This window comes from Tupaia chinensis, unplaced genomic scaffold, assembly GCF_000334495.1.
Source record: "Tupaia chinensis unplaced genomic scaffold, TupChi_1.0 Scaffold000466_1, whole genome shotgun sequence".
Taxonomy (NCBI): Eukaryota; Metazoa; Chordata; class Mammalia; order Scandentia; family Tupaiidae; genus Tupaia; species Tupaia belangeri.
In genome coordinates this window covers 2949866-2975722 of record NW_006159975.1, presented here as the reverse complement: position 1 = coordinate 2975722, position 25857 = coordinate 2949866, and the positions used below count along the sequence as shown (strand labels likewise).

General features: G+C 34.8%; 1 long non-coding RNA gene across 3 annotated transcripts in view; it reads left to right on the top strand.

Annotated features, from left to right (window-relative positions):
- Nucleotides 1-25857, top strand: part of LOC102485203 (uncharacterized) — a 306679-nt gene that overhangs the window by 256332 nt on the left and 24490 nt on the right. Inside the window, exon 5 of one of the 3 annotated variants that reach the window (XR_003550584.1) lies at nucleotides 10882-10984. The exons of the other annotated variants lie outside the window; for them this stretch is intronic. This is a non-coding gene — a long non-coding RNA (uncharacterized LOC102485203). Of the gene's footprint in view, nucleotides 1-10881; nucleotides 10985-25857 lie in introns of those variants that run through there. 3 annotated transcript variants of the gene reach the window in all.

Here is a 25857-nt window from a genome sequence, read left to right as displayed (position 1 = left end):
TGTAATATTTCTGACTGAAGAAGCCAGCCTTTGTGTATCTTTAACATAGTTGGTTTTTTGTTGTTGTTGTTGTTTTGTTTTGTTTTCTTTTCTTTTCTTTTTCAGTCTCCCTGTAAGTCACAGATCTCTCTCTGCTGTCATTCTCTTCTCACTACAGTTTCGGATATGCATTTTTCTCTCTCTGCTTAAGTGCTGACTTGTCATACAAGCCCCTCTCCAAAGGACACGGCTTGCACTTTCTCATATTTGGACTTCCTGAAAGGAACTTTCTACTGAGGGGATAGACAGTGTGTGTTTAATCCTGTTCTTTTCATGTGTGAAAATGTAAATTGCCTCTTAAAAAGACAAGAAATCCGGGGCCAGGCAGTGGTGACACAACTGGATACACATGAGAAAGGTCCTGGGTTTATGACCTGAGACCTCCCTAGGTGAGCCAGGCATGCATGTGCATGTCCATGGTCCAGGCCAGTTGAGAATGGGGGTGGATTAAGGTATGAGGACCCTGCTGGGGGTCTCTCTCTCTCTCTCTCTCTCTGTCTCTCTCTGTCTGTCTCTCTCTTTCTCCTCTGTTTCTCAGTAGAAATGTATACTCCTAAAAAGAAGAGAAAAAAGTTTTCTTTTCTCCCTTTCTTGTTCTTTTTTCCTCTTGCTTTATGCCTAGGTTGTTAGATGTATGAACTCCTAATTTCTGGTCATTGAGAATCTACTGAAGAGTTATGTATCATAACCAGATTAAATTCAAGTGCAGACTCTGCACAGAAACATATATAAGCTTCAGTAAATTAAAATTCCTGTCTAAGCATTATATGTTACCTGGGGGCTAGAGAGTAAAAACCCAAAGGGGTTGTTCTGTATGCAAAATCTTTATGACAATATATGATATAGAATAAGAAAATTATGATAACTAGTATTCTCATTTTCATGAGAAAATTCACTTCTCAGAGAAAAAAAAATCATAAATAAAATCCCACCGAACATTGATGCAGGTTTGAATTGTTTTAGTCTCTTGGAACAAACAGATCTGTAGACAATTTCCATATTCTTATGAAATAAGAAGTGATTACCTTCATTGCATAAAATATGCTAAACATGATGCTAAATATTTTAAAGATTGTTTTATCATAATAGAATAATAATCAGGCTTAATTTTAGCTGAGAGAAAACATTTCACATTAGACTTTATAAAATGATTAGTCACAAAATATTTTATACCTTCATTTATAGAAAATTCTTTTTGTGTACCTATAAATTCATAATGTACCAAGTCCCCTATGTCTTTATCAGTTGCTGTCAATTTGACCAGTTTCGTTCCAACAGGCAGATTTTCATAAATATTTATAGGTGCATCTGGTATGTATCTGCAGAACAAAAGGGATTTTTTTTAATCACTCAATATAAACAAATGTCTCTTTTCATCTATGTCAGACAGCAAATATTTTAAATTTTATGTCACACATATTTTCTAACATTTCAAACAGTTCTAAGCTCCTGGCCTTAAAAAGATTCTTTCTTTGTGGATTGCTCTATATATTCGAGAATGTTCATATAAAAAAATTTTTTTAATGTATCCTCTTTCTCTAATGCTTCTAATGACTTAAAATTATACTTTATTCCAGATATAATAAAATACTACAAATACTTTTACAGTCACTTTATTCTTATTTAATACATGTATATTTCCATATATACAAGTACTGTTGCTCAAATACTCTTGCATGACTCAGTGATTTCACAATGTTAACATAGCAATGTGCATTCTCCATACTATTTTAATTATTAAAGATAAACAGCAGAAAAATAGGAAGTTTTAAATTCTTATTCTATCAAAAACTTCATCTCCTGTAGTTTCAACAGCAAAATATAAGTGGAGTTGAATTCTAGTGCATGTATAAAAAGCAGTTAACTTAGATCTCACCAAGGTTTGCTTTTAGCTGCCTTGAATATTTTTAAGAAAACTAACAATGGAAATAATAGTGTAATGCCGATTCTTACCCTTTTGTAAAAATTTAGTAATTAAATCTTAGCGTTTAAATATTTAGATTACTCATTGCTTACATAAAAACAGGACTCTCATCATTAACATTCTGGATGTTTATCATGATGGTGCCAGTGCATGACTCCAGAGATAGGTTCTTTCTATTTTTCACAGCAATCACTAACTGGAAATGCTAAAATAAGAGAAGAGAAAATGTGTTTTTTTTTTTGTTGTTGTTGTTTTTGAGTGCTTATTATATGTGACTCCTCTTTGCATAAAACATACTTTAAAGATACACTTTTAAATATTTTAAAAGTTGAAAGCATAAGACTGTAGAATCATTTCCCAAAACTCGTTATGGCTGTTTGTCAAGAAGACTGTGTATTTAATATTTTCTTCAATTTGTGATACTTTCAATTGTCATGGTACTTAGATCACATCTTAAGCATTGTTTTTCAGCATCTAACATGTACAGCAACATATCAGATTTAAATTTGTTGAAATTCCAAAACTAAAAGAGCTTAAGTTTCATTGTTTAGGGGACAAAGGTGTAAAGTTAACAACTACTTTATTTTGGAAAATTTTGAAAAAATCATAGGCATTTTAGAAACTTCAACAAATGTAAAATTTAACTTAAATAGATGATATTCCAATGCCCCAAACACTTAAAAAATATGGTCTAATAAGATAATAATGTATAAGTTTGAAGAAGCCAAAGAAAAATTGTTTATTAAATTTTATTCCATAATTAATAAATATATTCTGCCTATAAACAAAAATCACCTGCAAGTATATTTAATCTTATACTATTGTACTGTATAGAGCCTATAAGGCTAGGGATACTTTAAATAAATAAAAAGAAATAGAAAATTATAGGGAGTATTTAAAATTTGGCACTACCAACAGCATAATACCATCTTAGTAAATAATTATTCAGAAAAAAGTATAATCTATTTATTTAGAGACAACTAGAAACAATTTATAAAGAAAGATTAAAATGAATAAATTGTTTATAAAAAGTAGGAATACAGTTAAATGAGTAGTGTGTTAGCTAGTAGGGTTCTTGGCAGAAGATATCAGGCAAAATATTTTGAGTGAATTAAGTTTTGACAAACGACTTAAAATTGGTAGCTAGAGTTCATGCTCTGTTCAAGAAATATTTCTTGAGCACTGATTGTTTGATGCACTATGTAGTACAGAAATAAGAACTCAATTAGAAATAATTCTACCATGGGGAAAATCACATTGTCATGAGGAAAACAGACATGTAATCCAAAGGAGAGGAAAATTTTTCAATGGAAGGTTTGCTTTTAAGTCATATTGTTGGGTAGAGTAAAATATTTTGCCACAATCCTTTCACAATACCAGTGAAATAAAATTGTAAGAGAAAAGATGCAAATTAGAAAGGAATAAAAGAAGGGGAGGAGTAAGACAGAAACTCATGATAAACATTTCCTCCAATAACTACCAAGGCATGAAGTCAAGATTTAAAGTTGCCTAAAGCCAGTGGATGCCTTTCAAGGCAAAGGCAGAACCCTCTGGAAGGACAATTTCTTAACCCAATAGATTTCCTGCATGCACAGGGCTTCTAAAGATAAGCTCATGTATAGAGAGAAAGAGAAGTTAATAAATAAGTAAACAAGCCACTCTGAGCTTCAGTCAGTTTAACAGAGAAACCAGTTAGGATTCAAACATTTAAATTAAATGAAAATATTAGGAAATAAAACCTAGTAATCTATGTTAAACCCATATAAATTTGGTGATATGCCAGAATGCAAAGATAGCAGAATAATAGAAAATGTAATAAAGTAACTCAGAATATTAATAGGTTATAGAAAAAAAAAAGAAACTATGTAATCATCTGAACAAATGAAAAAATTTACAAAAGTTAACAGCAAAGTCCTGTTAAGACCTTAACAAACTAGAAATAAAGAGTATTTCTTAATGATTACCTAAAAAAGACATATTACAAAACCATCTTTGTCTGAAATATTTTAAAAAGATCTTTTAAAATCATTAACAAGACAAAGATGCCTACAGCTACCACTTCTAGCAAGTCTTGTTCCTGAAGTCCTCATTAGAAAAATAGGCAAATAATATAAACAAAAAGTTATAAGATTTAGAAAGAAATAACTGTCATTTCCCATAGAAACTGGTGCATGTTTTTCTTTTGTTTTATTTTTTAAGAGAGATTTTTGCTATAGGATGTGTACACTCACCAGAGAGACAAAGAAAGATGCAGAGACAGAAAGTGATAGATCACCCCCTGGGGGGATGGCCATGCCACAGTCCCTTTTCCTCCAGTCTCCTCTCAGAATTTGGTCACCCATGCACAAGCACCTGGCCTGAGTTTTAAGTTGCCAGGTTCAGGACTCGAACTGCTTTTGACTACATGGGAATCCAGTCACATTACCATTACAGCAACTGATGGTCCTGAAACTGATGAATGCTAACACAGAAAATGAAAGATCATCTACAAATTATTTGCACCAATATAAGGATTTAGCAAAGTTGCTATTTTCAGTATCAACAAACAAATATTAACAATTTTATGTATAACCATGAAGAACGATTAGGAAATGACTATTTAGCAATAAAATTCAAAGTGTCTATGATGTGCGACAACTTTACAGAGAAACATAAACAATGTTATTGAAGGACTTAAATGAAGCTTAAAATAAATGTATTTGCCAGGATTTAAGATAATAAAGATACAGATTCTCAATAGTATACTGTGTAAATTGAATGTAAATAAACATAATCCAAATGCCAACAAGGCTTTTTTCAGAAAAAAATTTATAGAAGAGTAAAGTTTACAGGAATTTTATAAAAGAGTTAAGGAACAAAAGGAATAAAGGTAATTTGTTGAGGGAGTGAATGAAAAACAGTGAAGTTGACGATATAAGAGATGATCTTACAATACTAGAGTCAAAAGTAATCTTATAAGCCACTAGCCAGAATTCTTGGAAAAATAGTTGCTTTTTATTTTTTCTTTAACTCTCAGTTAAAGACTTAATGAAAAAGTTTTGGATGAAATATATATAGTTTAGAAAGCCGTGCTCTAAAGCCTGATGGTGGTGCAGGAGGAGTAAGAGAAGGGGATCTGTGAACAGACCCACATGGGAAAATTACCGGTTCTCATGCAGAGACCTCACTGAGTATATCAGGCCTATGTGCCCATGATCCAAGCTGGCTGAAGCTGGGGGTGGATTGTGGCATCAAGGCCTTGTTGTAGGTAATATTTCTCTCTCTCAGTCTTTCATGGAATAAACAAACATAAAAATATGTGTTACAAAAGAAAGTCATGTGCTAGTTAAGATGACATTAAAAATTAATGCCTGATAAGTATATTACTAGAAACATTAGGAAATATTTAAAGAAATAGGAGCATAATTGAAATTCACATGGTCCAATTTATCAGAATTGGTAGGGAAAAATAATGTATTTTCACTCCTTTAAAATTCTCTTTTTTTTCTAAATAGTTGCAAATTTAAAATTTGACTAGGACATTTGGGCGGGGGCGGGGAAGACACAGTCCAAAAAAGTCATAGTTTGGGACCAGCAGTTAGCGTAATGGCTATGTCGCTGGACTCCCACGTAGTCGACTGTGGTTCGAGTCCCGGACCCGGTGGCTTAAGACTCATGCTGGGCGCATGTGCATGTGTGCCCAAGATCCCGAGAGGAGAAAGGAGGAGAAGGGATTGCGGCATGGCCATCCCCCCAGGGGTGATTTCTCGCTTTCTGTCTCTCTGTCTCTCTCTGGCGAGCGCATACCCCCTATGGCAAAAAACTCTCCAAAAAAAAAAAAAAAGTCATAGTTTGAGGCAAGTCCTCACATAATTCAAGACTATAAGAAATCTTATAAGTAATCATATTTAATTACACAGAACATTGCCCCAGTTCTATTCTAAGTAAACAGAATGGATACAGTGTCTTCTCCATTTTATGTATTATATGTAGGAACATATACAAAAATTGAAATACTATTTCAATAAAGTGTAATTAAAAAGAAACATAAATCAAAGAAGAATATAAATTTATTTTCTTTCAGTTGATTTTGGATGATGGCCCCAAAGCACTTAACAGGTGTTAAGTGCTGTGCAGAAGAAGCAGGAGCCCACATGATCCACAGTAGTTCAAATTCCAGCCCTGCTGGCAGGTGTCCAGAATTCTGAGAGGATGGAGAATTGGTAGACGAAGGATCGCAGGGGTGTTTTCTCTCTTTCTCTCTCTCTCATGTGCCTGTGCACATACTCTATTATTAGTAAAAGAAAAAGTAATAATAATACAAAAATAAAATTTTTAAAATTAATTTTTACAAGATCTAAGTGACTATGAAAATCTAGTAATGTAAATTTGGTAATATTTGATTTAATATAGATACATTTTAAAAATTACCTTTATTGGAGTGAATTTAATAGTGTCCATTATTTTAATGGTCAGGTTTGTATTTATTTATTTATTTATTTATTTATTTTTATTTTTTAGATTTTTACTATAAGGTGCATGTGCCCACCAGACAGAGACAGAGAGAGGGAAAGAAAGAAATCATCCCCTAGGCGAGATGGCCATGCCACCATCCCTTCTCATCCATTCTCCTCTTAGGATTTTGGTCATGCTCACCTGTCTGGCATGTTTTTCAAAGCACTGGGTCTGAGACTTAAACTGTGGAATTGGCCATGTGGAATCCACTGCTTTAATCACCATACCTCCCACTGTCCCCAGGTTTACATTTTAGTCTCACCTTAGGATTTATTTCATAGTCCAAAAGAGGTTCAATGGTTTTAGAAATAACACCGCTATGTGAATCCAAAGCAAAGTAGTCAGTGGCATTAATTGAAGAGTTTAATATTAAAAACTTTAAAAAGAAAAAAAATACATATAAAAACATGGTTAATACATTATTTAAAAAGCATGAATTTTGAACTGACAGTTTCAATGCAATTATTGGCAAGACTAAACCAAACTTAATTTTGCAAAGACAGTGCCCATAAAATAAAATCTGACCTCACTTTCAGATCCAGACTTCAAAAACATTCTTTCCCATATTTGGCTGTACTTTTTCCAATGGTTTTTATACTTAAATATAAGAACATTTTTGGTAAAAAGCTGTCATTGGTTTACAATTGGTTTACTTTCTAGTGTTGCATTTAGAAAAAAAATTTTTTTCCCAATGCAAATAAAATCATTCCCTTTTGTATATTCAGGAAGTATCTAAAGGAGGCACATGCATTGAATTATTTGGAAGAGGCCATTTGATCTCATCTCTTTATTGATTTTCTGTATGGCAAAAATAAAATAATGCTTTGGACAAAGACTCTTTTTTTACTGAGCATCAGCATATCCTTCTCCATTGTTAGCGCTCACGCCTATAACTGGGCCCAGTTTCAAGATGTATATTAAAGATTTTGAAAAGGATTTAGTAAAGAAATTAAATGTAAAAAATTTACATTCCAGTTTCTGACTCAAACAAAAACAATAAGACCTGAGAGATGTGATATCTTATGTAATTTCCAAAAAGACATCACAGCTGTGTTGATGGGCATATTGACCAACTTGTATTTGCCTGTAAACTAACAACCAAAGTTGGCTTATGCTAGATTAAAATTCACTAAAACGTTTTTATGAAAAGAAAAATCTCCTTTTCTTTGTCTCATTATTATCATTTTGAATTTGTTAAAAATTATTTATTATCTTTTTTCAGTGACATTTACAATAAAATCCACATATTGTAACATTTTTGTTATGAAGAATATAAATGTTAACACATTATAAATATGTATATGGAAGTCCATCATTAATACATGTGCATGTCATAATCTAAAAATGAGCACACACCCAGATATTTCAAACAAACACACTCCCCGTATCTCAATTCTCTGCCACAAATACACACTCACACATTCCCACAAATGGAACTTCTGTGCCTAGAAGACCAGAATTGCATTTTTCCTATGTTGTCTTCTGTCTTCAGTCTAAAACTCCCATATATGAAAAATATAATCGGATGTCATGATTTGAATGTTTATGTCCCTTCCAAAATTCATGTTGTAACTTAATCTCTATTGTAGTGGTATTAAGAGGTTGGAGAAGTAACTAAATCCTGCGGGTTCTACCCTTTACAAATGGGATTTGAACTCTTAAAGGATTCAAGGTTCAGAGAAGCACCCTCCTGACCTTTCTGCCCCTGGAAGACACACCACAAGGTACCATTTATTTTGGCAGCAGAGAGCAGCCCCTCCCAGACATCTGTGCCTGTTTGACCCTGGGCTTCCCAGCATCCTGTACTATGAGAAAATAAATTTCTATTGTTGATTACTTACCCAGTCTTAGCATTTAGTTATAAGAGCATGAACATACCACAAGATGTGTGAATAAGCTTATCATTATAATCAGGTCACCAGAAAAATTACTTATAAGATAAATTCTTCAGCAAGCTGTTCCCCTAAACTTTAGCTTCAACCATATTTTTAGGATAGTTGTTAGAGCAAATGCAAACAAATGGAAAAAACCTCAGTCTGCTCTATGGAGAATTTGACAGAGTCATTAAATTTAAGGCATAGTATTCCAGTGTATTAATATGATTTATACTATATTGTATAATCAAGAAACCAAATTTTTCCTTGCACATATAATTTGATTATAGGTCATATGAACATCATGGCAATTTCTGAGAAAATATAGTGATGAATTAGCTCAAATTTCTTCTTTGCCCCTCTTAAGTTATATCCATTTTTGTCATCTATTATTTGTTAACTTTATATTCTTTATGAATTATTGCTGAAACCAGAAATAATATGAAGATCTAAAATGTCACTTTTTCAAATTATGTGTATAATAAATAAAATATGCCCTGATTGGGATGAATAAAAGGCAATGAACAACAGAAAGTCATACTACTAGTATGTACAAATGTCATCAGATAAATGCCAATAAATGTAAGCTCTTTTTTTTCAGAGAGATTTTTGTATAGGGCATGTGCACTTGACAGAGACACAGAGAGAGACAGAGAGAGAAAGTAAAAAGTCACCTCCCAGGAGGGATGGCCATGCTACAACCCCTTCTCCTATGTTCTCCTCCAGGGATTTTGGACATGCACACATACCAGCATGAGTTTTAAGTTACCAGGTCCAGGACTGGAACCACAGTTGGCCATGTAGGAGTCCAGTGCATTAACCACTATGCCACCTGCTGACCGACCCCTGTAAGCTCATTTTAAGAAGTGCTTTCAGACAACTTTAGGTCTTATTTTCATTTTATTTTTCTGTTATTAAAGTCAATAGTTTGCAATCCTCTTACTTCAATGACTACCATAAGATATAAAGATACTTTAACTTTTTACTCATTGAAATGAGTATTCTACTTTTATTTTTAATTCATCAAAACTAGAAAAAAAAAAGGTGATATGAAACTTACTTCAATTTCTTGTCCTAGATCTGGATCTCTTGAAAGAATCATATATACATAAGAAGAGGCAGGAACATTTTCAGGAATAAATACTGAGACACCTAAATAATTAAATAAATCATAAGCAATTTAGATTCAAGCACTCTTCTGTCACCTCTTGCTTTATATTGGTGTCATAAGTTATCATGTTAAACTTCTTGAAGTAGTTTCTTAATGACACTTGTTTAAGAAAAAAAAAACCTACAAATATTTATTCCCATTAACATCCATGGATAAAAGAGTCAACATAGTTCAGTTTCATGTTTTTACATTTCAATTTTGAGCTAGTGCATAGAATGGGAAATATTGCTCAACATCTGGCCCAAAATCAATGGTCAATAAAAAAAATGATTTCAACTTTGATTTTGTTATGTTCAAATATTGAAGCTGTTCATCACTTTTCACAATAATGTACAGAAAAAAAAAAAGAGCAGTCTGTGAAATAAGGAAACAATGTTTTGGACTTTCTGCTCCATACATTTTTAAAAATTTGTATAATAAGGTAATCTTTCCAACCTTAGAGTAGCTCTGAGAATTAAACAAAATACCACACATCTTTTTTTTTTTTTTGAGAGGTTTTTGCTATAGGGCACAAGCGCTCGCCAGAAAGACAGAGAGTGATACAGAGAGACAGGAAGCAAGAAATCACCCCCCCCAGCAGGGATGACCATGCCGCAGTCCCTTCTCCTCCATTCTCCTCTTGGGATTTTGGGCACTCACACACACACACCTGGTATGAGTTTAAGCCACCAGGTCTGGGACTTGAACTATGGTCAACTACATGGGAGTCCAGCGACATAGTCATTATTCCAACTGCTGGTCCCAATACCACACATCTTAACAGTGTTCAATAAATGCTACTTTCCTTTCTCAACACCTGCTCATTAACTTCCTTTTAATGTTACCACTTGTGATACTGTCTCTCTCCAAAATCAAATAAGTCAAATGTACATGCCTTTAGACTATTCAGTATCTACCTGTTTTGTGATTTTGCAAGTGATTAAAAATCAGAATTCCTGCTTACTGTGCACTTGAATGAGTTTGGATGTCAAGTATGTTGAATATTGTATTATAATCTAGATGTCCAGTACGGTGAATATTATGTTATAATCTAGATGGCAAAAGTATCATATTATTTAAATATTTCTAAGGATATTGTAGAACAATTTTTGTGCAAATAGGACTTGATTATTTTAAACCTTTGTTTCAAATGGAACATGTATAAGAATATTCTCTAGTGATTTTCTCTGGGACTTTACAGCAATTAAATATTTAAACATGATAAATTAATTGAATGTGTGTGTGCATGTGCATGTGTACATGTGGTGCATATGTGTGTGAACATGTGTGTCAAATCAGCAATTTGAAAATTGTTGCTAATATCCTTTTTAAATAGCTTCTTTGAGATATGCACAGAGCTACCCTACTATTTGTTTTCTCTACTATTTCTCTGTTTCAAGGACCATAGCCCACATGATGGACAAGAAGGCATCATGACCTTGGTAGTGTCCTGGTTCAACCAAGTCTGTGGTAGAAATCAGGTCAGCATGACCCCCTTCAGATTCACAGGTATCTTTTTTTTTTTTTTTTGAGAGGTTTTTGCTATAAGGCGTGTGTGCTTGCCAGCCAGCCAAAGAGAGACAGAGAGACAGAAAGCAGGAAATCACCGCACCGCCCCCAGGGGGGATGGCCACGCCACAATCCCTTCTCCATTCTCCTCTTGGAATCTTGGGCATGCACGCACATGCGCCCGGCATGAGTTTAAGCCACTGGGTCTGGGACTCGAACCGTGGTCGACTATGTGGGAGTTCAGTGACATTGCCATTACGCTAACTGCTGGTCCCAGATTCACAGGTATCTTTTTAAAGTTAACTCTAATTTGGGAAGACTGAAAGAAAATTACAAAGGACACAAACTCTATAGATTCAAAGCCATCCAAGAAAAAATGTCTTCACAAACACAAAACCAAGGCTCACGCAGCAGACTTTCTTAACTGTGGTCTCTGTTAACAGGTTCTTTTAACATGAATTCCTATTTCAAATAAATATAGCATAAAGCATATCGGAAGTATACTTTGGGTTAAAGTAAAAAGTGTGTTTGTGTGTGTGGATGTGGGTGTGGGTGTGTGTGTGTCTTGCCTTTTCAGTTGCATTTATTTTAAACTGACTAAATTTTGACTTGCTCATGCACGCACATGCGCCCGGCATGAGTTTAAGCCACTGGGTCTGGGACTCGAACCGTGGTCGACTATGTGGGAGTTCAGTGACATTGCCATTACGCTAACTGCTGGTCCCAGATTCACAGGTATCTTTTTAAAGTTAACTCTAATTTGGGAAGACTGAAAGAAAATTACAAAGGACACAAACTCTATAGATTCAAAGCCATCCAAGAAAAAATGTCTTCACAAACACAAAACCAAGGCTCACGCAGCAGACTTTCTTAACTGTGGTCTCTGTTAACAGGTTCTTTTAACATGAATTCCTATTTCAAATAAATATAGCATAAAGCATATCGGAAGTATACTTTGGGTTAAAGTAAAAAGTGTGTGTGTGTGTGTGTGTGTGTGTGAATGTGTGTGTGTATCTCAGAACTTCTGAGTTTCCTAATGGGTGCTGTTTCCAAAGATGAAGAAGAGATAATGCTGATGGTGAAAAATGAATCAGCAGCAACAATGAACGGGCATCCACACACAAAAAATGTTTTAAAATAATTTGCATTGTTCCTCTTGCCATCTATTTTTTCTTAATTTCTCCCAGTTCGTGGTTAGTTTCTCATCATAGAAACAGGGAGAGGATAAAAAACAGTGAAACAGAGAAGGTAGAAGTAGAGAGGTTTTACTATGACAGATAAGTAAGTGAGGTTAGAAATAAATGGAGGTGCCAGCAGGTGGCATGGTGGTTAAAGGCACTGGATTCCCAAATGGTTGACCACGGTTTGAGTCCCAGACCTGGCAGCTTGCTTTTTTCACTTTCTCTTTCTCCCTCTCTTTCTCTGGTCAAATTAAATACATAAATTTAAATGAAAAGAAAAGAGATAAATGGAGAGACACATAAAATTGACAATGCTTTTTTTGACTCTGTTTTGGTATACCGTCCCATAACCTATTTACCTTGTTTGCATGCATTCTTGTCCCTTAATTTTTTTTTTCTGAGACCCTCTCCCTTGTTCTCTTCCACTCCAGTATCTACCATTGTCTTCTCTACCTCTTTTTATTGATTTATTTCTTCATTTAATCTTATTTGTTATTATTTTTAATTTGACCAAAGAGACAGAGAGAGAAAGAGTGAGAGAAGGGAAAAGTGAAAAAGCAAGCTATCAGGTCTGGGTCTCAAAACATGGTCAGCCCTGTAGGGGCTCCAACACCTTAACCACCATGCCACCTGCTGGTTCTGCCTTCTCTTATGCCAGTGAGTCTCCACCATAGAATATGGAAATTCAGTACATGTTAAGCAGGAACATACAGCATTTGTCTTTCATAGCCTGGCTTAGTATTGTATCTTCTTCTGAGTTCACCACTTTGTGTCAAATGATGGGATCTTACTGCTTTTTGTGAATGAATAATATTCCATTGTGGATATATGCCACTTTGTCTTAATCTAGTCATAAAAAACAGAACAAAATTACTAGCAAAAATCTTAAAGATGCACAATGTAATGCATTGTTCTTTGTTGAAGGTAACAAAAATACTAATATCCTTGAATTGAATGACATGCTCTATGTATGCTTTGAAAAACCTTACTGTACCCTACAAAAATGTACCACTATAAAATGTAAATCAAAAATTATAAAATAAATAAATGCATAAATGAAGTGGAGAGAAAATAATGGAAAAACTAACTAGCAGAACAGATATAATTATTGAGTTCCAGTTAATCCAATTAATTCATTAAATAAAAATCAAATACATTGAATCAAGCCAATCTATATTTTCTGAGATCCAGTTCTGTGCAAGGTCTCAAGAACACTCAAATGTTCAAAAAACTGTGTTTTCAGATGGTCCTTATGAGAAGCACATACACACGTAGGGTGAAGGTAGGAGCAGTAGATGAGGTTCTGATTCATATGCACAAAGGTGAAGGGTATATTTCATTGTTTAATGCACCAAGATATACTGATTCTAATTAATTCATTGTGACTGTTTTCTTAGTGGAGTAAAATACTAAAATTAGATTTATGAACTTCTACTTAATACCAAACTTTTCAGGAAAAGAACTATTTTAATTATACTGAAGGCTATCTTTTTATGTAACTTTAAATCTATTATACTTTTTGTAATTGAAAACTTATTATAAGCAAATACTTTTTTGGAAAGTAAGAATATCAGATGGAATAACTACATACTATTATGGGTAGTGATGATTCTTATTCAAGAAGCTGAAATTTTATAACTAAAGCTAGAGTTTTTAATTTAAGAAACTTTAAACATTTACAGTGAAACATGGTTATTTAAAATGTTGGGAAAGAGAAATTTACAGTAATCATACAAAAAGCAATAGTGATTATATATAAAATGCTGTGTGCTTACAATGTTCATTAATATCACATACTATATACACACATAATTAAGAAAACTGGTTACAGTTTGTATCATGTTTCATCTCATGCTTTTTTTTTTTAAAGAAATTCTTAATGGCTAGCTAGCAATTCATCAAACGAATACACCATCTTTTTTTAATTTTTTTTAAATTTTTTTTAGAGGTTTTTGCTATAGGGCACTTGCCAGACAGACAGAGAGAGACAGAGAGACAGAAAGCGAGAAATTATTCCCCAGGGGGGATGGCATGCCGCAATCCCTTCTCCTCCATTCTCCTTTCATGATCTTGGGCACGCACGCACACGCGCCTGGCGTGAGTTTAAGCCACTGGATCCAGGACTCAAACCACAGTCGACTACATGGGAGCCCAGCGACATAGTCATTATACTAACTGCTGGTCCCAATACACCATCTTTTAGCCAATATCCTATTGTTAAATATTTTGATTATCTCAAAAATTACACTATTAAACATTTCTCACATAATTCTTGACCATTTGGTCAAAATTTCTGTGGAGATGAGCTCTAAGAATATGAAACAGTGGTATAGAATGGAGTCCCTTTTTCAATTTTCATTCATTTATTTCATTTGCCAGATGGTGTGTACGATCACTGGGAGATGGGGAGAAGAGAGAGGAAGAGAGAGAGAGAAATTGAAAGCATCAGCCCCATGGGGACTAGTCGAGTTTTATGTTCTTTTCCTCCATCTCCCCTCCTTCCAGGAGTTGGGGCATATATGTACATGCATCCAGCATGTTTTTCAAACCTCCTCGTCCATGTGTTGAACTACAGAGTCAGCCATATTGGATCCAGCAGCCTTAAACACTGAGGCAGGGGCTAGCCCTATAATCACTTTTTAAAATGAATGTTTATGAAAATAATATTCCTAGTGGTTATTCAAAAGTCCTACTTCATGAAAATGTTTCTTACTATCTTAGCACATGCTGCTGTTTTAATCTGTTATTTTTATACCTTGGGCATCTCATAAGCAAAAATTATAATTTATTGTTTAGATTTTCATATATTTGATAACTTCTGAGGATAACATGTTAGCACATACATTAATGATAAATTAGAAATTTTTGTCATTACAACTATCCCCCATTTACCATACAAAGAAGTAATTATAATTTGAGTTTGAATTATACTGTGGCTAGGAAGTAATTTATCATGTATATGTGCCATATTTTCTTAATCCAGTCATCAGAAACTTAACAAAAAAGTTTTGTTTCTGGAGGGATTTTTGTTTTACAGGGTGCATGAGAGAAAGGGACAGAGAAAGAAAGTGAGAAATCATCTCCTGGGGGAATGGCCATGCTGCAGTCCCTTCTCCTCCATTCTCCTCTCAGGATTTTGGGTACTCACACACACACACACACACACACACACACACACACATGCACGCACTCGCTTGCACCCATTATGAGTTTTAAGCTGCTGGTTTTAGGATTCGATTTATGGTCTGCCATGTGAGAGTCCAGTACCTTAACCACCATGCCATCTGTTGGCCTCAAAACTGTTTCTTGTGTGTGTTTCTGTGGGTCTGCTGTACCACTGTGGTGAGAACTAGCTGTAGCTGGGCCAACAACAACTTTGCCTCTGTTAATTATTTTTGTTTCCGTTTAGGAGCATGTTATACTGCTTACTTTATTCTCTTCTTTTTTTATAAAACTGAAAAAAGAAAAAAAACTTTGAACTGTTAATTCTAAGTTTTAACTTCGAATTTTCTTTCCATACCATTGTTTTATGAATTTAATCAATAAAATTGACTCATAATATACCTGCTCCTGTTGAAAAACTTGAATCACAGAAAATAGGGTCATCTACATTCTCCACAAAAACTGTAAACATATAGATGCTGGTATGATTTCCATTATCTCTGGCCTCGACTTCCAAAGAGTAGACTTGAGAGTTATTTGGGTTGTCAAGACTCAAAGACTGAAGAAGAGTGATTATGCCTGTGACTAACAAAAAGAAATGAAATAAAGAACAATTATGAAAGCTCAAATAATTAAGTCTATGTTAATATATAGATGATATTAATTCACTTAAAAATATACTTCTTGGGAACCAGCAGTTAGCGTAATGGCTATGTCGCTGGACTCCCACGTAGTCGACCGCAGTTCGTGTCCCGGACCCGGTGGCTTAAAACTCACACCGGGCGCGTGTGCGTGCGTGCCCAAGATCCCGAGAGGAGAATGGAGGAGAAGGGATTGCGGCGTGACCATCCCCCCTATATATATATATACTTCTTAAAAATTTGAAGAATTATTTATTTTAATTTTATTTATTCATTAATTTATTTTTAATTTAACCAAAGAGAGACAGAGAGAGAGAGATGGAAAGAGAGAAAGCAAGCCACCAGGTCTGAGACTCGAACTGTGGTCAGCCATGTGGAAGTGTCCAGCGCCTTAACCACCACACCACCTGCTGACCCAATACTATACTTTTTCATGTGTGAAAAACTGATGTTTAGTGGTTCTACGTCATTTGAAATTGTTTTTTAAAAGCTTCTAGAAACTTTATGCTTAAATTTTAAATGTAATTAAATATTAAAAGTGGGGCCAGCAGGTGATGTGATGATTAAGGTGCTTGGTTCCCACTTGGCTGACCGCAGTTCAAGTCCTATACCTGGTGGCTTGCTTGTTCACATTCCCTTTCTCTTTCTCTGTCTCTCTCTTGTCAAATTAAATAAGAAAAATAGTAACAACCAAAGTTAAATAAATAATTCCTTTAGTAAATAAATAAACATTAAAAATGATTTTTATCATATTTTCTTCGAAGTCCTTAGATTGTCATTTACAGATTTACCAAGCACAAGTAGCATCCTCAGTTAAAAAATACAAAACACAAAATCTATTTTATTTTGACTATGATGATAAAAAGTTATTCATATTTTGAGTCTGAAATACCACCCAAAACATTCCTAATCATGCAGTGCTTTTGTCTTCCCACTTAACTCAATCTTATTTCATACAAAGATGAAAAATGAGTTCAAGTATCAAATGCAGGACAATGTGCAGAAACAGAAGTGACTATTTATCCCAGGTACCAACACCTACTTTCCCTGTCAATCATATACTGTCAATCATATACATAAAGTATATGATTGCTGTACAATCATATACTTTAATCCTAAATCCTAAGTGTCTTCAAAATTTGCGCAAGACCTTTGTTGCTCCTAAATTGTTCTTAGCAAATAAGTTATTCTTAGTTAATGTGTTTGAAGGCAGGTGCATAAAATGTCCACAACTTTCAGAATTTAAATAGATTGCTTCTAAAGTAGTATGACCAGCATAATGACTTTCTTCTATGTAAACTGTGAGAATTTTACTTATTGTGGATTTCTGATTTTGGCGGGCCACAGTGGAGATCCTTAGATAGTTTAGAGGGTAGAAAGGTAGCAGCAGCCATTTTTTTTTCTTACACGTTTTTGCCAGTCTGCCCTATCAGCACTGGCATGAACTAGCTGCAGCTGGCCAGCGAGTTTACCTTTGGGTCTTCTTTCTAACCCACAGAAGAGGAGTGTAGGGGGACCAGCAGTTAGCATAATGGCTATGTCACTGGACTCCCATGTAGTCGACCGCGGTTCGCGTCCTGGACCCAGTGGCTTAAAACTCACACCGGACGCGTGTGTGTGCGTGCCCAAGATCCCAAGAGGAGAACAGAGGAGAAGGGATTATGGCATGGCCATCCCCCTGGGGAGTGATTTCTCGCTTTCTGTTCCTCTGTCTCTATCTGTCTGGCGAGCACACGCGCCCTATAGCAAAAACCTCTAAAAATAAAATAAAATAAAAAATAAAAAAAAAGAAGAAGAGGTGTGTGTACTCCACCCTGATGAAGGCCTCAGCTCCTGCAGGGCACCCACACCATCAAGGTGCAAGCAATAAGAACCAGCGTGGATTTCAGTCCGTTCTTACAGCGTCTGATAAAAGTGTGTGAGTTTGAGTTTTCCTTTAGTTTCCCCCACATTATATCTATCTTCTCTTCTTGAGACTTCCCACCTCATAAACTTAAAACTCTGGAAACAGGCACAGAGTTCCTAGCCTCAGAAAGACTCTTTTATCAGCTCCAACAGTGTATTCCCAGTGGTTCTGTTTCTCTGGTTGAACCCTGGCTGATAAAAATCAGAATTGTGACAGCTCATAAGAGAAATATTTCAGAAGAGTAATACTGTTCACATAGGCATAATCTATATATAATCAAATATCCAAAAATCAAATTATTTAGGAAAAGTCCCAATTTCCACAATGAAATTGAAGAGATAGATATGCCATAGTTGTCCTATAACTTACAAGAACCTCACAGAAGCATTTGTCTTGAGTGTCCCTGGAAAACAATGGCCAGTTATAAAAACAAGATACTGTATCACTCACTATTTCACAGGAATGTCATTTTAACAAACAGGAAAATAACTACTGTCAAATGCCACATGATTTTGATATGCTTTCTTCTCTCTATATAATTTAATTTTGGAAGGGTAGTTTTACCAGCGTAAGTTCTAAAGGAAATATAGAGATAACATAGTGAGTATTTAACCAAAATAAGCTAGAGTATTTATTTAAAACTTACAAGGATCTAAGCCAAATATTTCCTGCTGGGTGTTAAAGGAATAAGTGATGCTGCTATCATCGTCTGGATCAGTTGCTTTTATCCTTGCTATAATTTCTCCAACAGGTTTTTTTTCAGTCACATTAATAGAATCCAAAGGAAATGGCCTAAAGAAAAAAAATATATATATTGAACATTCAAATTCTCTAATTCTTACACGTATAATTGTTGAGTTATGGCAACCTGAAAGGAATCTTTTGGATGTATAAAATATCACTTTGCTCTTGCATAGAATTTGAGTTTCAAAGCTATTTAATGTTGATAAAATCCATTTATGCCACAAAGTTACATAATTTTGGGGTATAAACATTAATTTGTAATCCTACAGTCTCTGACAACATGCTAGACGTCCAACACATGACATGAAAGAATGGAAAAATGAAAAACAGAATCAAATCATGTACCTCTGCTCTCCGAGATAGCCAACGTATGGAATAGTTGGCAACTGAACATAGGAATGAAATGTATTTATTTTCATCTTATCTGATTTGATGAAATGCTGTCCCAAATCATAACTTAGAGAAAGCTATCAAGATAGCTCTCATAAATTTATTACTCACTTCTTTAAGTCATACTTAAAGTCCCTAGTCAATTGTCAGATTATTTCTAAAACTTAAATTTATTACCTAGCCTTCCATTCAGGCCTCAGACATTACTGATAACTCACCATGTGTCATTCCAGTTTGCATATAGAAAACTAAGCTCCTAATCTTCAGGATCTCACTGTTAGTGGGAAAATAGGTATAAATGACTGTAATGCTTTGTAATAGATGCTATACTTTTGTCACAGATTTAAGAGAAGAAAAGACTAATTCTGGGATGGAATACAGGTTCAGGTAAATACTCAAAGGAATGTAAATCAAAAGAAAAAGGAGGTGAGTGGAAGATGCCATTCCTCTGTACATTCTTTTTCTTTTTTTTGGAGAGGTTTTTGCTATAGGGTGCGTGCTTTCGCCAGACAGACAGAGAGACAGAAAGTGAGAAATAACCCCCCAGGGGGGATGGCCACACCGCAATCCCTTCTCCTCCACTCTCCTCTCGGGATCTTGGGCACGCACACACATGTGCCCGGCATGAGTTTAATCCACTGGGTCTGGGACTCGAACTTGGTTGACTACGTGGGAGTCCAGCGACATAGCCATTACGCTGACTGCTGGTCCCCCTCTGTACATTCTTATGACCAAAATCAAATACTGTTTCTCCTCTGCAGTGCTATTGCTCCTTTATACCACGTTACTGTGTAACTCATATTTAATTTCTAGACCACTTTAAATAATTTCCTCCTCTATTTCATTCATTGTTATTTAAAGTGCTATCAGGGGTCTTCAAAAAGTTCATAGAAGATGTATATTATAAACAAATTACACATGGATTTTAATTTTTTGCACCAAAATAAATATATAGTAACTCCACTCTTTTCATAATGTTTTGTAGTCCTTCATGTGTTAAGAGATGAAAAAAAGTATTTGATGGCAATATTTCATTAATTTTGGTATTGCCTAGTATTAAATTATACTAAATAAGTAAAAATAATGAGTTCATACTTGTAGTAATCATGAAGGCAACAGAAAGTTACTCCAGAAAGGTTTATTCTACAAACACAGGTGGACTGGCAGATAACAATTGCCACAAGTAAGACATAAATTCAACCCCACATTTTCTTCAGTTGTTCACCTGATATAATTTAAAGGGAATACAGGGACCTGAACATTGAATTAGGCTTCTTAGTCATTTGAGGAGCTATAACTTGTTAATATAAGGAAATAACTTAAAAACTACTAGTTTTCTTTTCCCTTCATCAATTTAAGAATATTTTATTTCTCTTAAATTATAGTAATAGTTTGAAGTACAACACAACTCGAACATGGATTTACATTCATAATCTGCAAAAGTTTTTGAATGCTACAATTATACCTCAGGCACATGAAAAGAAATAGTGTAAATATTTTATGGTATGTTTTAAGATGAATTTTCCCTTAATTTAAAATTAATGTAATCACTAAAATGTAATGTGACAACTTTGCAAAACCTTCAGAAAAGAAAAAAAAGACACGTTCCAATTTCTTTTTTTTAACCAAATAATAATGTTAATCACTTCTAAATTTGTATTCTAGTGTTTTCCATTACATATGTTACTTTCTATCAGCATGTGCATTAATTATGATTATTTAGTTTTTTATTTTAACATCATAAAATGTGTTATATATAGCCACATTATAATCATTATTTGGAATATATGTGAAAAGTTTTACACTTCTGTAGTTACAATTTGAGATAAATGTGCTTACTCAAATCGAGGCGCTTCATCATTTATGTTTCTAATCATGATAATTAGTGTTCCTTGACAGAACAGACCTGTTCTATCTGTGGCTCTTAGTGTAAGCTGGAAGACCTGGAAAAAAGTTTTTAAACATTATAATATATTTTTGGCACTACATCCACCCTTCCCCCCCCAATACACACACTTTTACAGTATGTCTTCCATTAGTTTTTGCTTGTTCCAATTAGATACAGTTATTTATTGTTCTTGTATGGAGTTAAAAAAATAGAAATGCTTTCTCACTTGGCTTTTGGGTCATCAGAAAAGTCTAGACGTATTTTTCTGTTTTTCCATGAAAAATGCATCATGACTTTTCTGAAGACCTAGTAGATTCATTGAAAATTTCAAAATAGCTTTATTTTATTTGCCATTTAATTTCCCTCAGAGGTCTGTGCAGCTTGTTTATATGTTTAGATACAGATGAAATTAAACAACAGCAACAAAAATAATCATAGATTTATTTGTAAAACCAAAATACAACTCATTGAACTACTGTCGAGAAAGATGGGCCTAGCAATAGGACCATTAACTGCTGTTTAGGATCAGGGACAATGTAATTTCTGAAGAGTTGATAATGTCATAAAACTTAAAAATTTTCCTTATCAGTCTGTCACACACCTCACCTACGGGACATCATTTATTCATATCAACAAATATCCTTTTGAAGATAAACCCAAAATGCCTGTAAGGCAGTAAGATACCCACTACAAACCTTTGAGCAAATATTCAATAAACCCCTACAATGTACAAGACTGTGTGCTAAGTGAAGGGCTGACAAATTGTACAAACTTAAAATCTCCTGGAGGCATAACATGTCAAATTTCACAAAATGAATTAGTTAGTTATGTAATGAAAAGATGAAGCAGGTCTCAAGGGATTTAGTGAAAGTTTGGTTGAACATGTAAGTCGAAACAGCAGCTTGAGTGAGGTATGGAAGAGTCCGAGGTTGAGAGCTGATCTATTGAAACTCACAACTCACTCATATGCATAGTGTTCAATTCTTTTCTACTCGATTTTGGTCTGCCTTGGTCCTAATACCTGAATTGCCAAAAGCCAGGTATCACTGGTCTCACAATCATTAACATTCAACATAGCCAAAGTGAAATTTAAATAGAATACATTAGCTTTCTTCCACTATTCATGTTCTTTCAGACTAGAAAGGTGATATTTTTGCCTATTAACTCTTCTTTCTCCTAAATATTTAATCAGCAGCAAATTCTCTATTTTTATGACAATCTTTTGTGCTTTCCCCCCTTGACCCTATTTTCTCATCTACCTTTTAACAAGAAAAAAACACTGTAGAGGCATTTTCAAAAAGAGAAAAGTTTTTACAGTAATAATAACAGTGATAGTAATAACTATAATAATAACCTTTATCAAACTTCGCACCTCACTTCTGTGTTGGCAGACCTTTTTTTTTTTTCTTTTTTACATTTTTGCTATAGGGTATGTAAACTCCCAGAGAGAGACAGAGAGAGGAAAAGAGAGAAATCACCCTCTCCAAGTGGGTGGACATGCCACAATCCCTTCCCCTCCATCCTTCTCTTGGGATTTTGGGCATGCAGGTGCCCAGTGTGTTTTCTAGTCAGAGGTACAGGGCTCAACAGACTGAGTCAGTCATATGGGAATCCAACATCTTAAACACCATGCCATCTGCTGGCCCAAGACAGGCTATTTTAGTAGCTTCTTAGCTTGTTTCTTTCCAGTCAGTTTTTCCAACTTATCCTCTTTCATTTACCACTCCCCCAAAGCTTTCCTTAGGTGTCCAGCCCATGTCCCTGTGATTGAAGCAGCTCTGTCGCACACGGCCTACTGTGCAGTCCATGTCCCAGACCAGTGACTTGAGAGACAGGCAAGGCGTGTGTGTATACATGCCTAGATCCCACAGGAGAATAGAGAAAAAGAGATTAGAGATTGTGATGTGTCATCCCCCCCAGAGGGTTGAAGGGTGTTGCTTTCTCACTTTCTCTCTCTCTGTCTCTGGCAAGTGCAAATGCCTTCTACCAAATTGAAAAAATGTTTTTCATGAGACCAGCAGATGACGTAGTAGTTATGTCACTCGACTCCCACATAGTCAACAGTGGTTCAAGTCCCAGACTCGGCAGCTTGAAACACACTGGGCGTGTGTGCATGTATGCCCATCTCAAGAGGACAGTGAAGAAGGGACTGCTGTGTGGCCATCTCTCCTAGGGGCTGATTTCTTGCTTTTCTGTCTCTCTCTGACTCTCTGGCAAGTGCATGCACCCTATAACAAACGTCTCTCAAAAAAACTTTTTTTCTTAAATTATTCTTCCATGGAAGTATCAGAAATTGTTCTTACTTCCTACTGCATTAGTTTTAAATTCATCTATAAGGTTTATACCTGACCTCATCTTGGTATTTGAAGAATTTTAACATTCTAAGTGGGTCAGGGTATGAATGGTCATATAGTTTCAATATGAAAAGTTTCCTTTTCTTTTTCCTTTTTTTTTTAAGAGAGATTTTTGCAATAGGATGCATGTACTCATTGGAGAGACAAAGAGACATAAAGCAAGAAATGACTCCCACCCTCCTCTCGCCAGGGGATGACCATTCCACAAATATTTCTTCTCCATTCTCCTCTTGGGATTTTGGTCATGCATGCATACACACCCCACATGAGTTTAAGTCACAGTATTCGGGACTCTAACCATGGAGAACTATGTGAGTGTCCAGTGACATAATCGTTATGCCATCTGTTGGTCCCGAAAAGCTTATCTTTCTAAATTTCTTCCCTTTGTTGTTCAGAGAGGCTTTAATTTTGATGAATTAATGATTTGGTTTTCTCTGATTAAAAAGACATTTAAAAAAATTTCCCCTTCAACTTCCTTGTATAAACCCGAAAAATTAAGAGTTGAACCTTACACTTTGAGTTTTGTAAAGACCGAAACTAGACTATTGGTTAATGTTACAAATTCTTAAAAAGGAATCACATGAAATATTACTCTTCCTTTGAAATAACCTGGTTCATTTTTGACAAGTTCAAAAATAAAAGCTCACTTTCACTTTGTGTAGAAAGCAAATAAACATATTAATTACATGATATCCGGCATCAAAGTCCAAGGAGTCTTCACCTCTCAAGCTAACAATTCCATTTATTGAATCCACTCCAAAAGACTTTGCTCCATTCTTCGGTCCAGATAACTGTGTCTCAATGGTGTACTAGAAAAGTAAAATAAGCATTACTCACACTAAAATAAATGAAAAAGCATGAAGATCATTGAGATACAAGAATGGAGTAAATATGTAGAAAACTCTCTATTTTCACACTAATTGATTTGTGTTTCTTTATAATCTAGCTAGTTTTAGAGTCACTAACATGTTTTTATTTAGAATACAGGGGAAACAATATAGTTGTAAAGCCTATTGACTAAACTAGATTGCTATTTTTTAATGTAGAACTGTAAACTCTCTACATTTTGCTAAGAGAATTTTAAAAAATGACTGATTCTGTAAATCAATACAATTTTAAAAGATATGCAGAAGAAACTCATTGCCATTAAGACTGAATTTGAAGTAACAAAACAGAAATCAATTATAAGTATAAACAACTTTAAAATATTAATACAGTTCACCAAGTAGTTTGGGATTTATCTTATGTTCTTCATTTCAGTTTTTATTTCATTTTCATTAACTCTGAGAAGAGGGGAAGGTAGATAAATCCATTCTTAAAAGTATTTGAAGAGGCCAGGAGGTGGTATGGTGATTAGGGCACTTGATTCTCACATGGCTGACTGCAATTCAAGGCTGAGACCTGATGGCTTGCTTTCTCATTTTCCCTCTCTCTCTCTCTCTCTCTGGTAAAATTAAATAATAATAATAATAAAGAATTAAATAAATAATTATTTTTTAAATTTTTAAAAAACCATTGGACAAAAATTTAGTTTGAAATGTGCTAAAATTTCATAGAGAAGAGTTCAATTTCTTTTTTATCTGATATACATTCTAGGCTCTAATAATATAATTATTTCTCAAAACACTAAATTTAAAACAATCAGCTGCCTGGTCCCTATCATATTCCTAAAATGATAGAATTGATAATTACTATTCTCAACTGGACCATAGGGTTTTTGCTTTTGTAATCTATTGAACTAATGGGAAAGGTCTCATGTTTCTTAACAATGTTATATTGGCTGGGCCACAAAAACATGTTTCTGAAGCATTCCACAAGTATTTCAAGTGGTTAGACTATAGTAGGACATACATCACTGAAGGTTAATGTGAGCAAAAAGTTTATGTTCTTATAATTGTGGCAATTGAGAGTATAAAGGATTAAGTGATCTCCCAGGATCACCACTTGTTAGTGGCAAAGCAGTCATTTAGTCCAAGTCACCTGACAGCTCCATTACCACTTGGAGTAAACCATTACATGTTTGAACAGAACAGCTGCAGAGCAAGCATGCTAGCTTTTGTAGTCCAATGTACTGCTAAACTCTCCAGTTAGAACTTTATCGGGTTTTTTGTTTGTTTGTTTTTGCCAAATTGCTAAGATCTTTTACAACCATCAGTCAATTATAAGAAAAACAAGTCTATTAGGTTTAGATCCTTAATGAATAGAATACCAAGACACCTATGTGTCTATCTTTATATCCGTTCCTATATTTATCTATACAATACATTCACATACCATTGAAATAGCTGGAAAAGTGAAACAGTTCGGATTGGCATTTGGAAGACAAAAGCTCAGCATTTGCTTCAGCATTGACATGATCCTCTCAGCCCCCTACCTTCATTAGAAGTCATGGTATAGGGACCAGCAGATGTCGTAATGTTTATATTGCTGGACTCCCACGTAGTTGACCATGGTTCAAGTTCCGGACCTGATGGCCAGACTCAGGCCAGACACATGTGCATGTGTGCCCAGTAAACTCAGAGAAGAATGGAGAAGAAGAGATTGCAGTATGGTCATCCCTACTGGGAGGTGATTTCTTTCTTTCTGTCTCTCTCTGTCTCT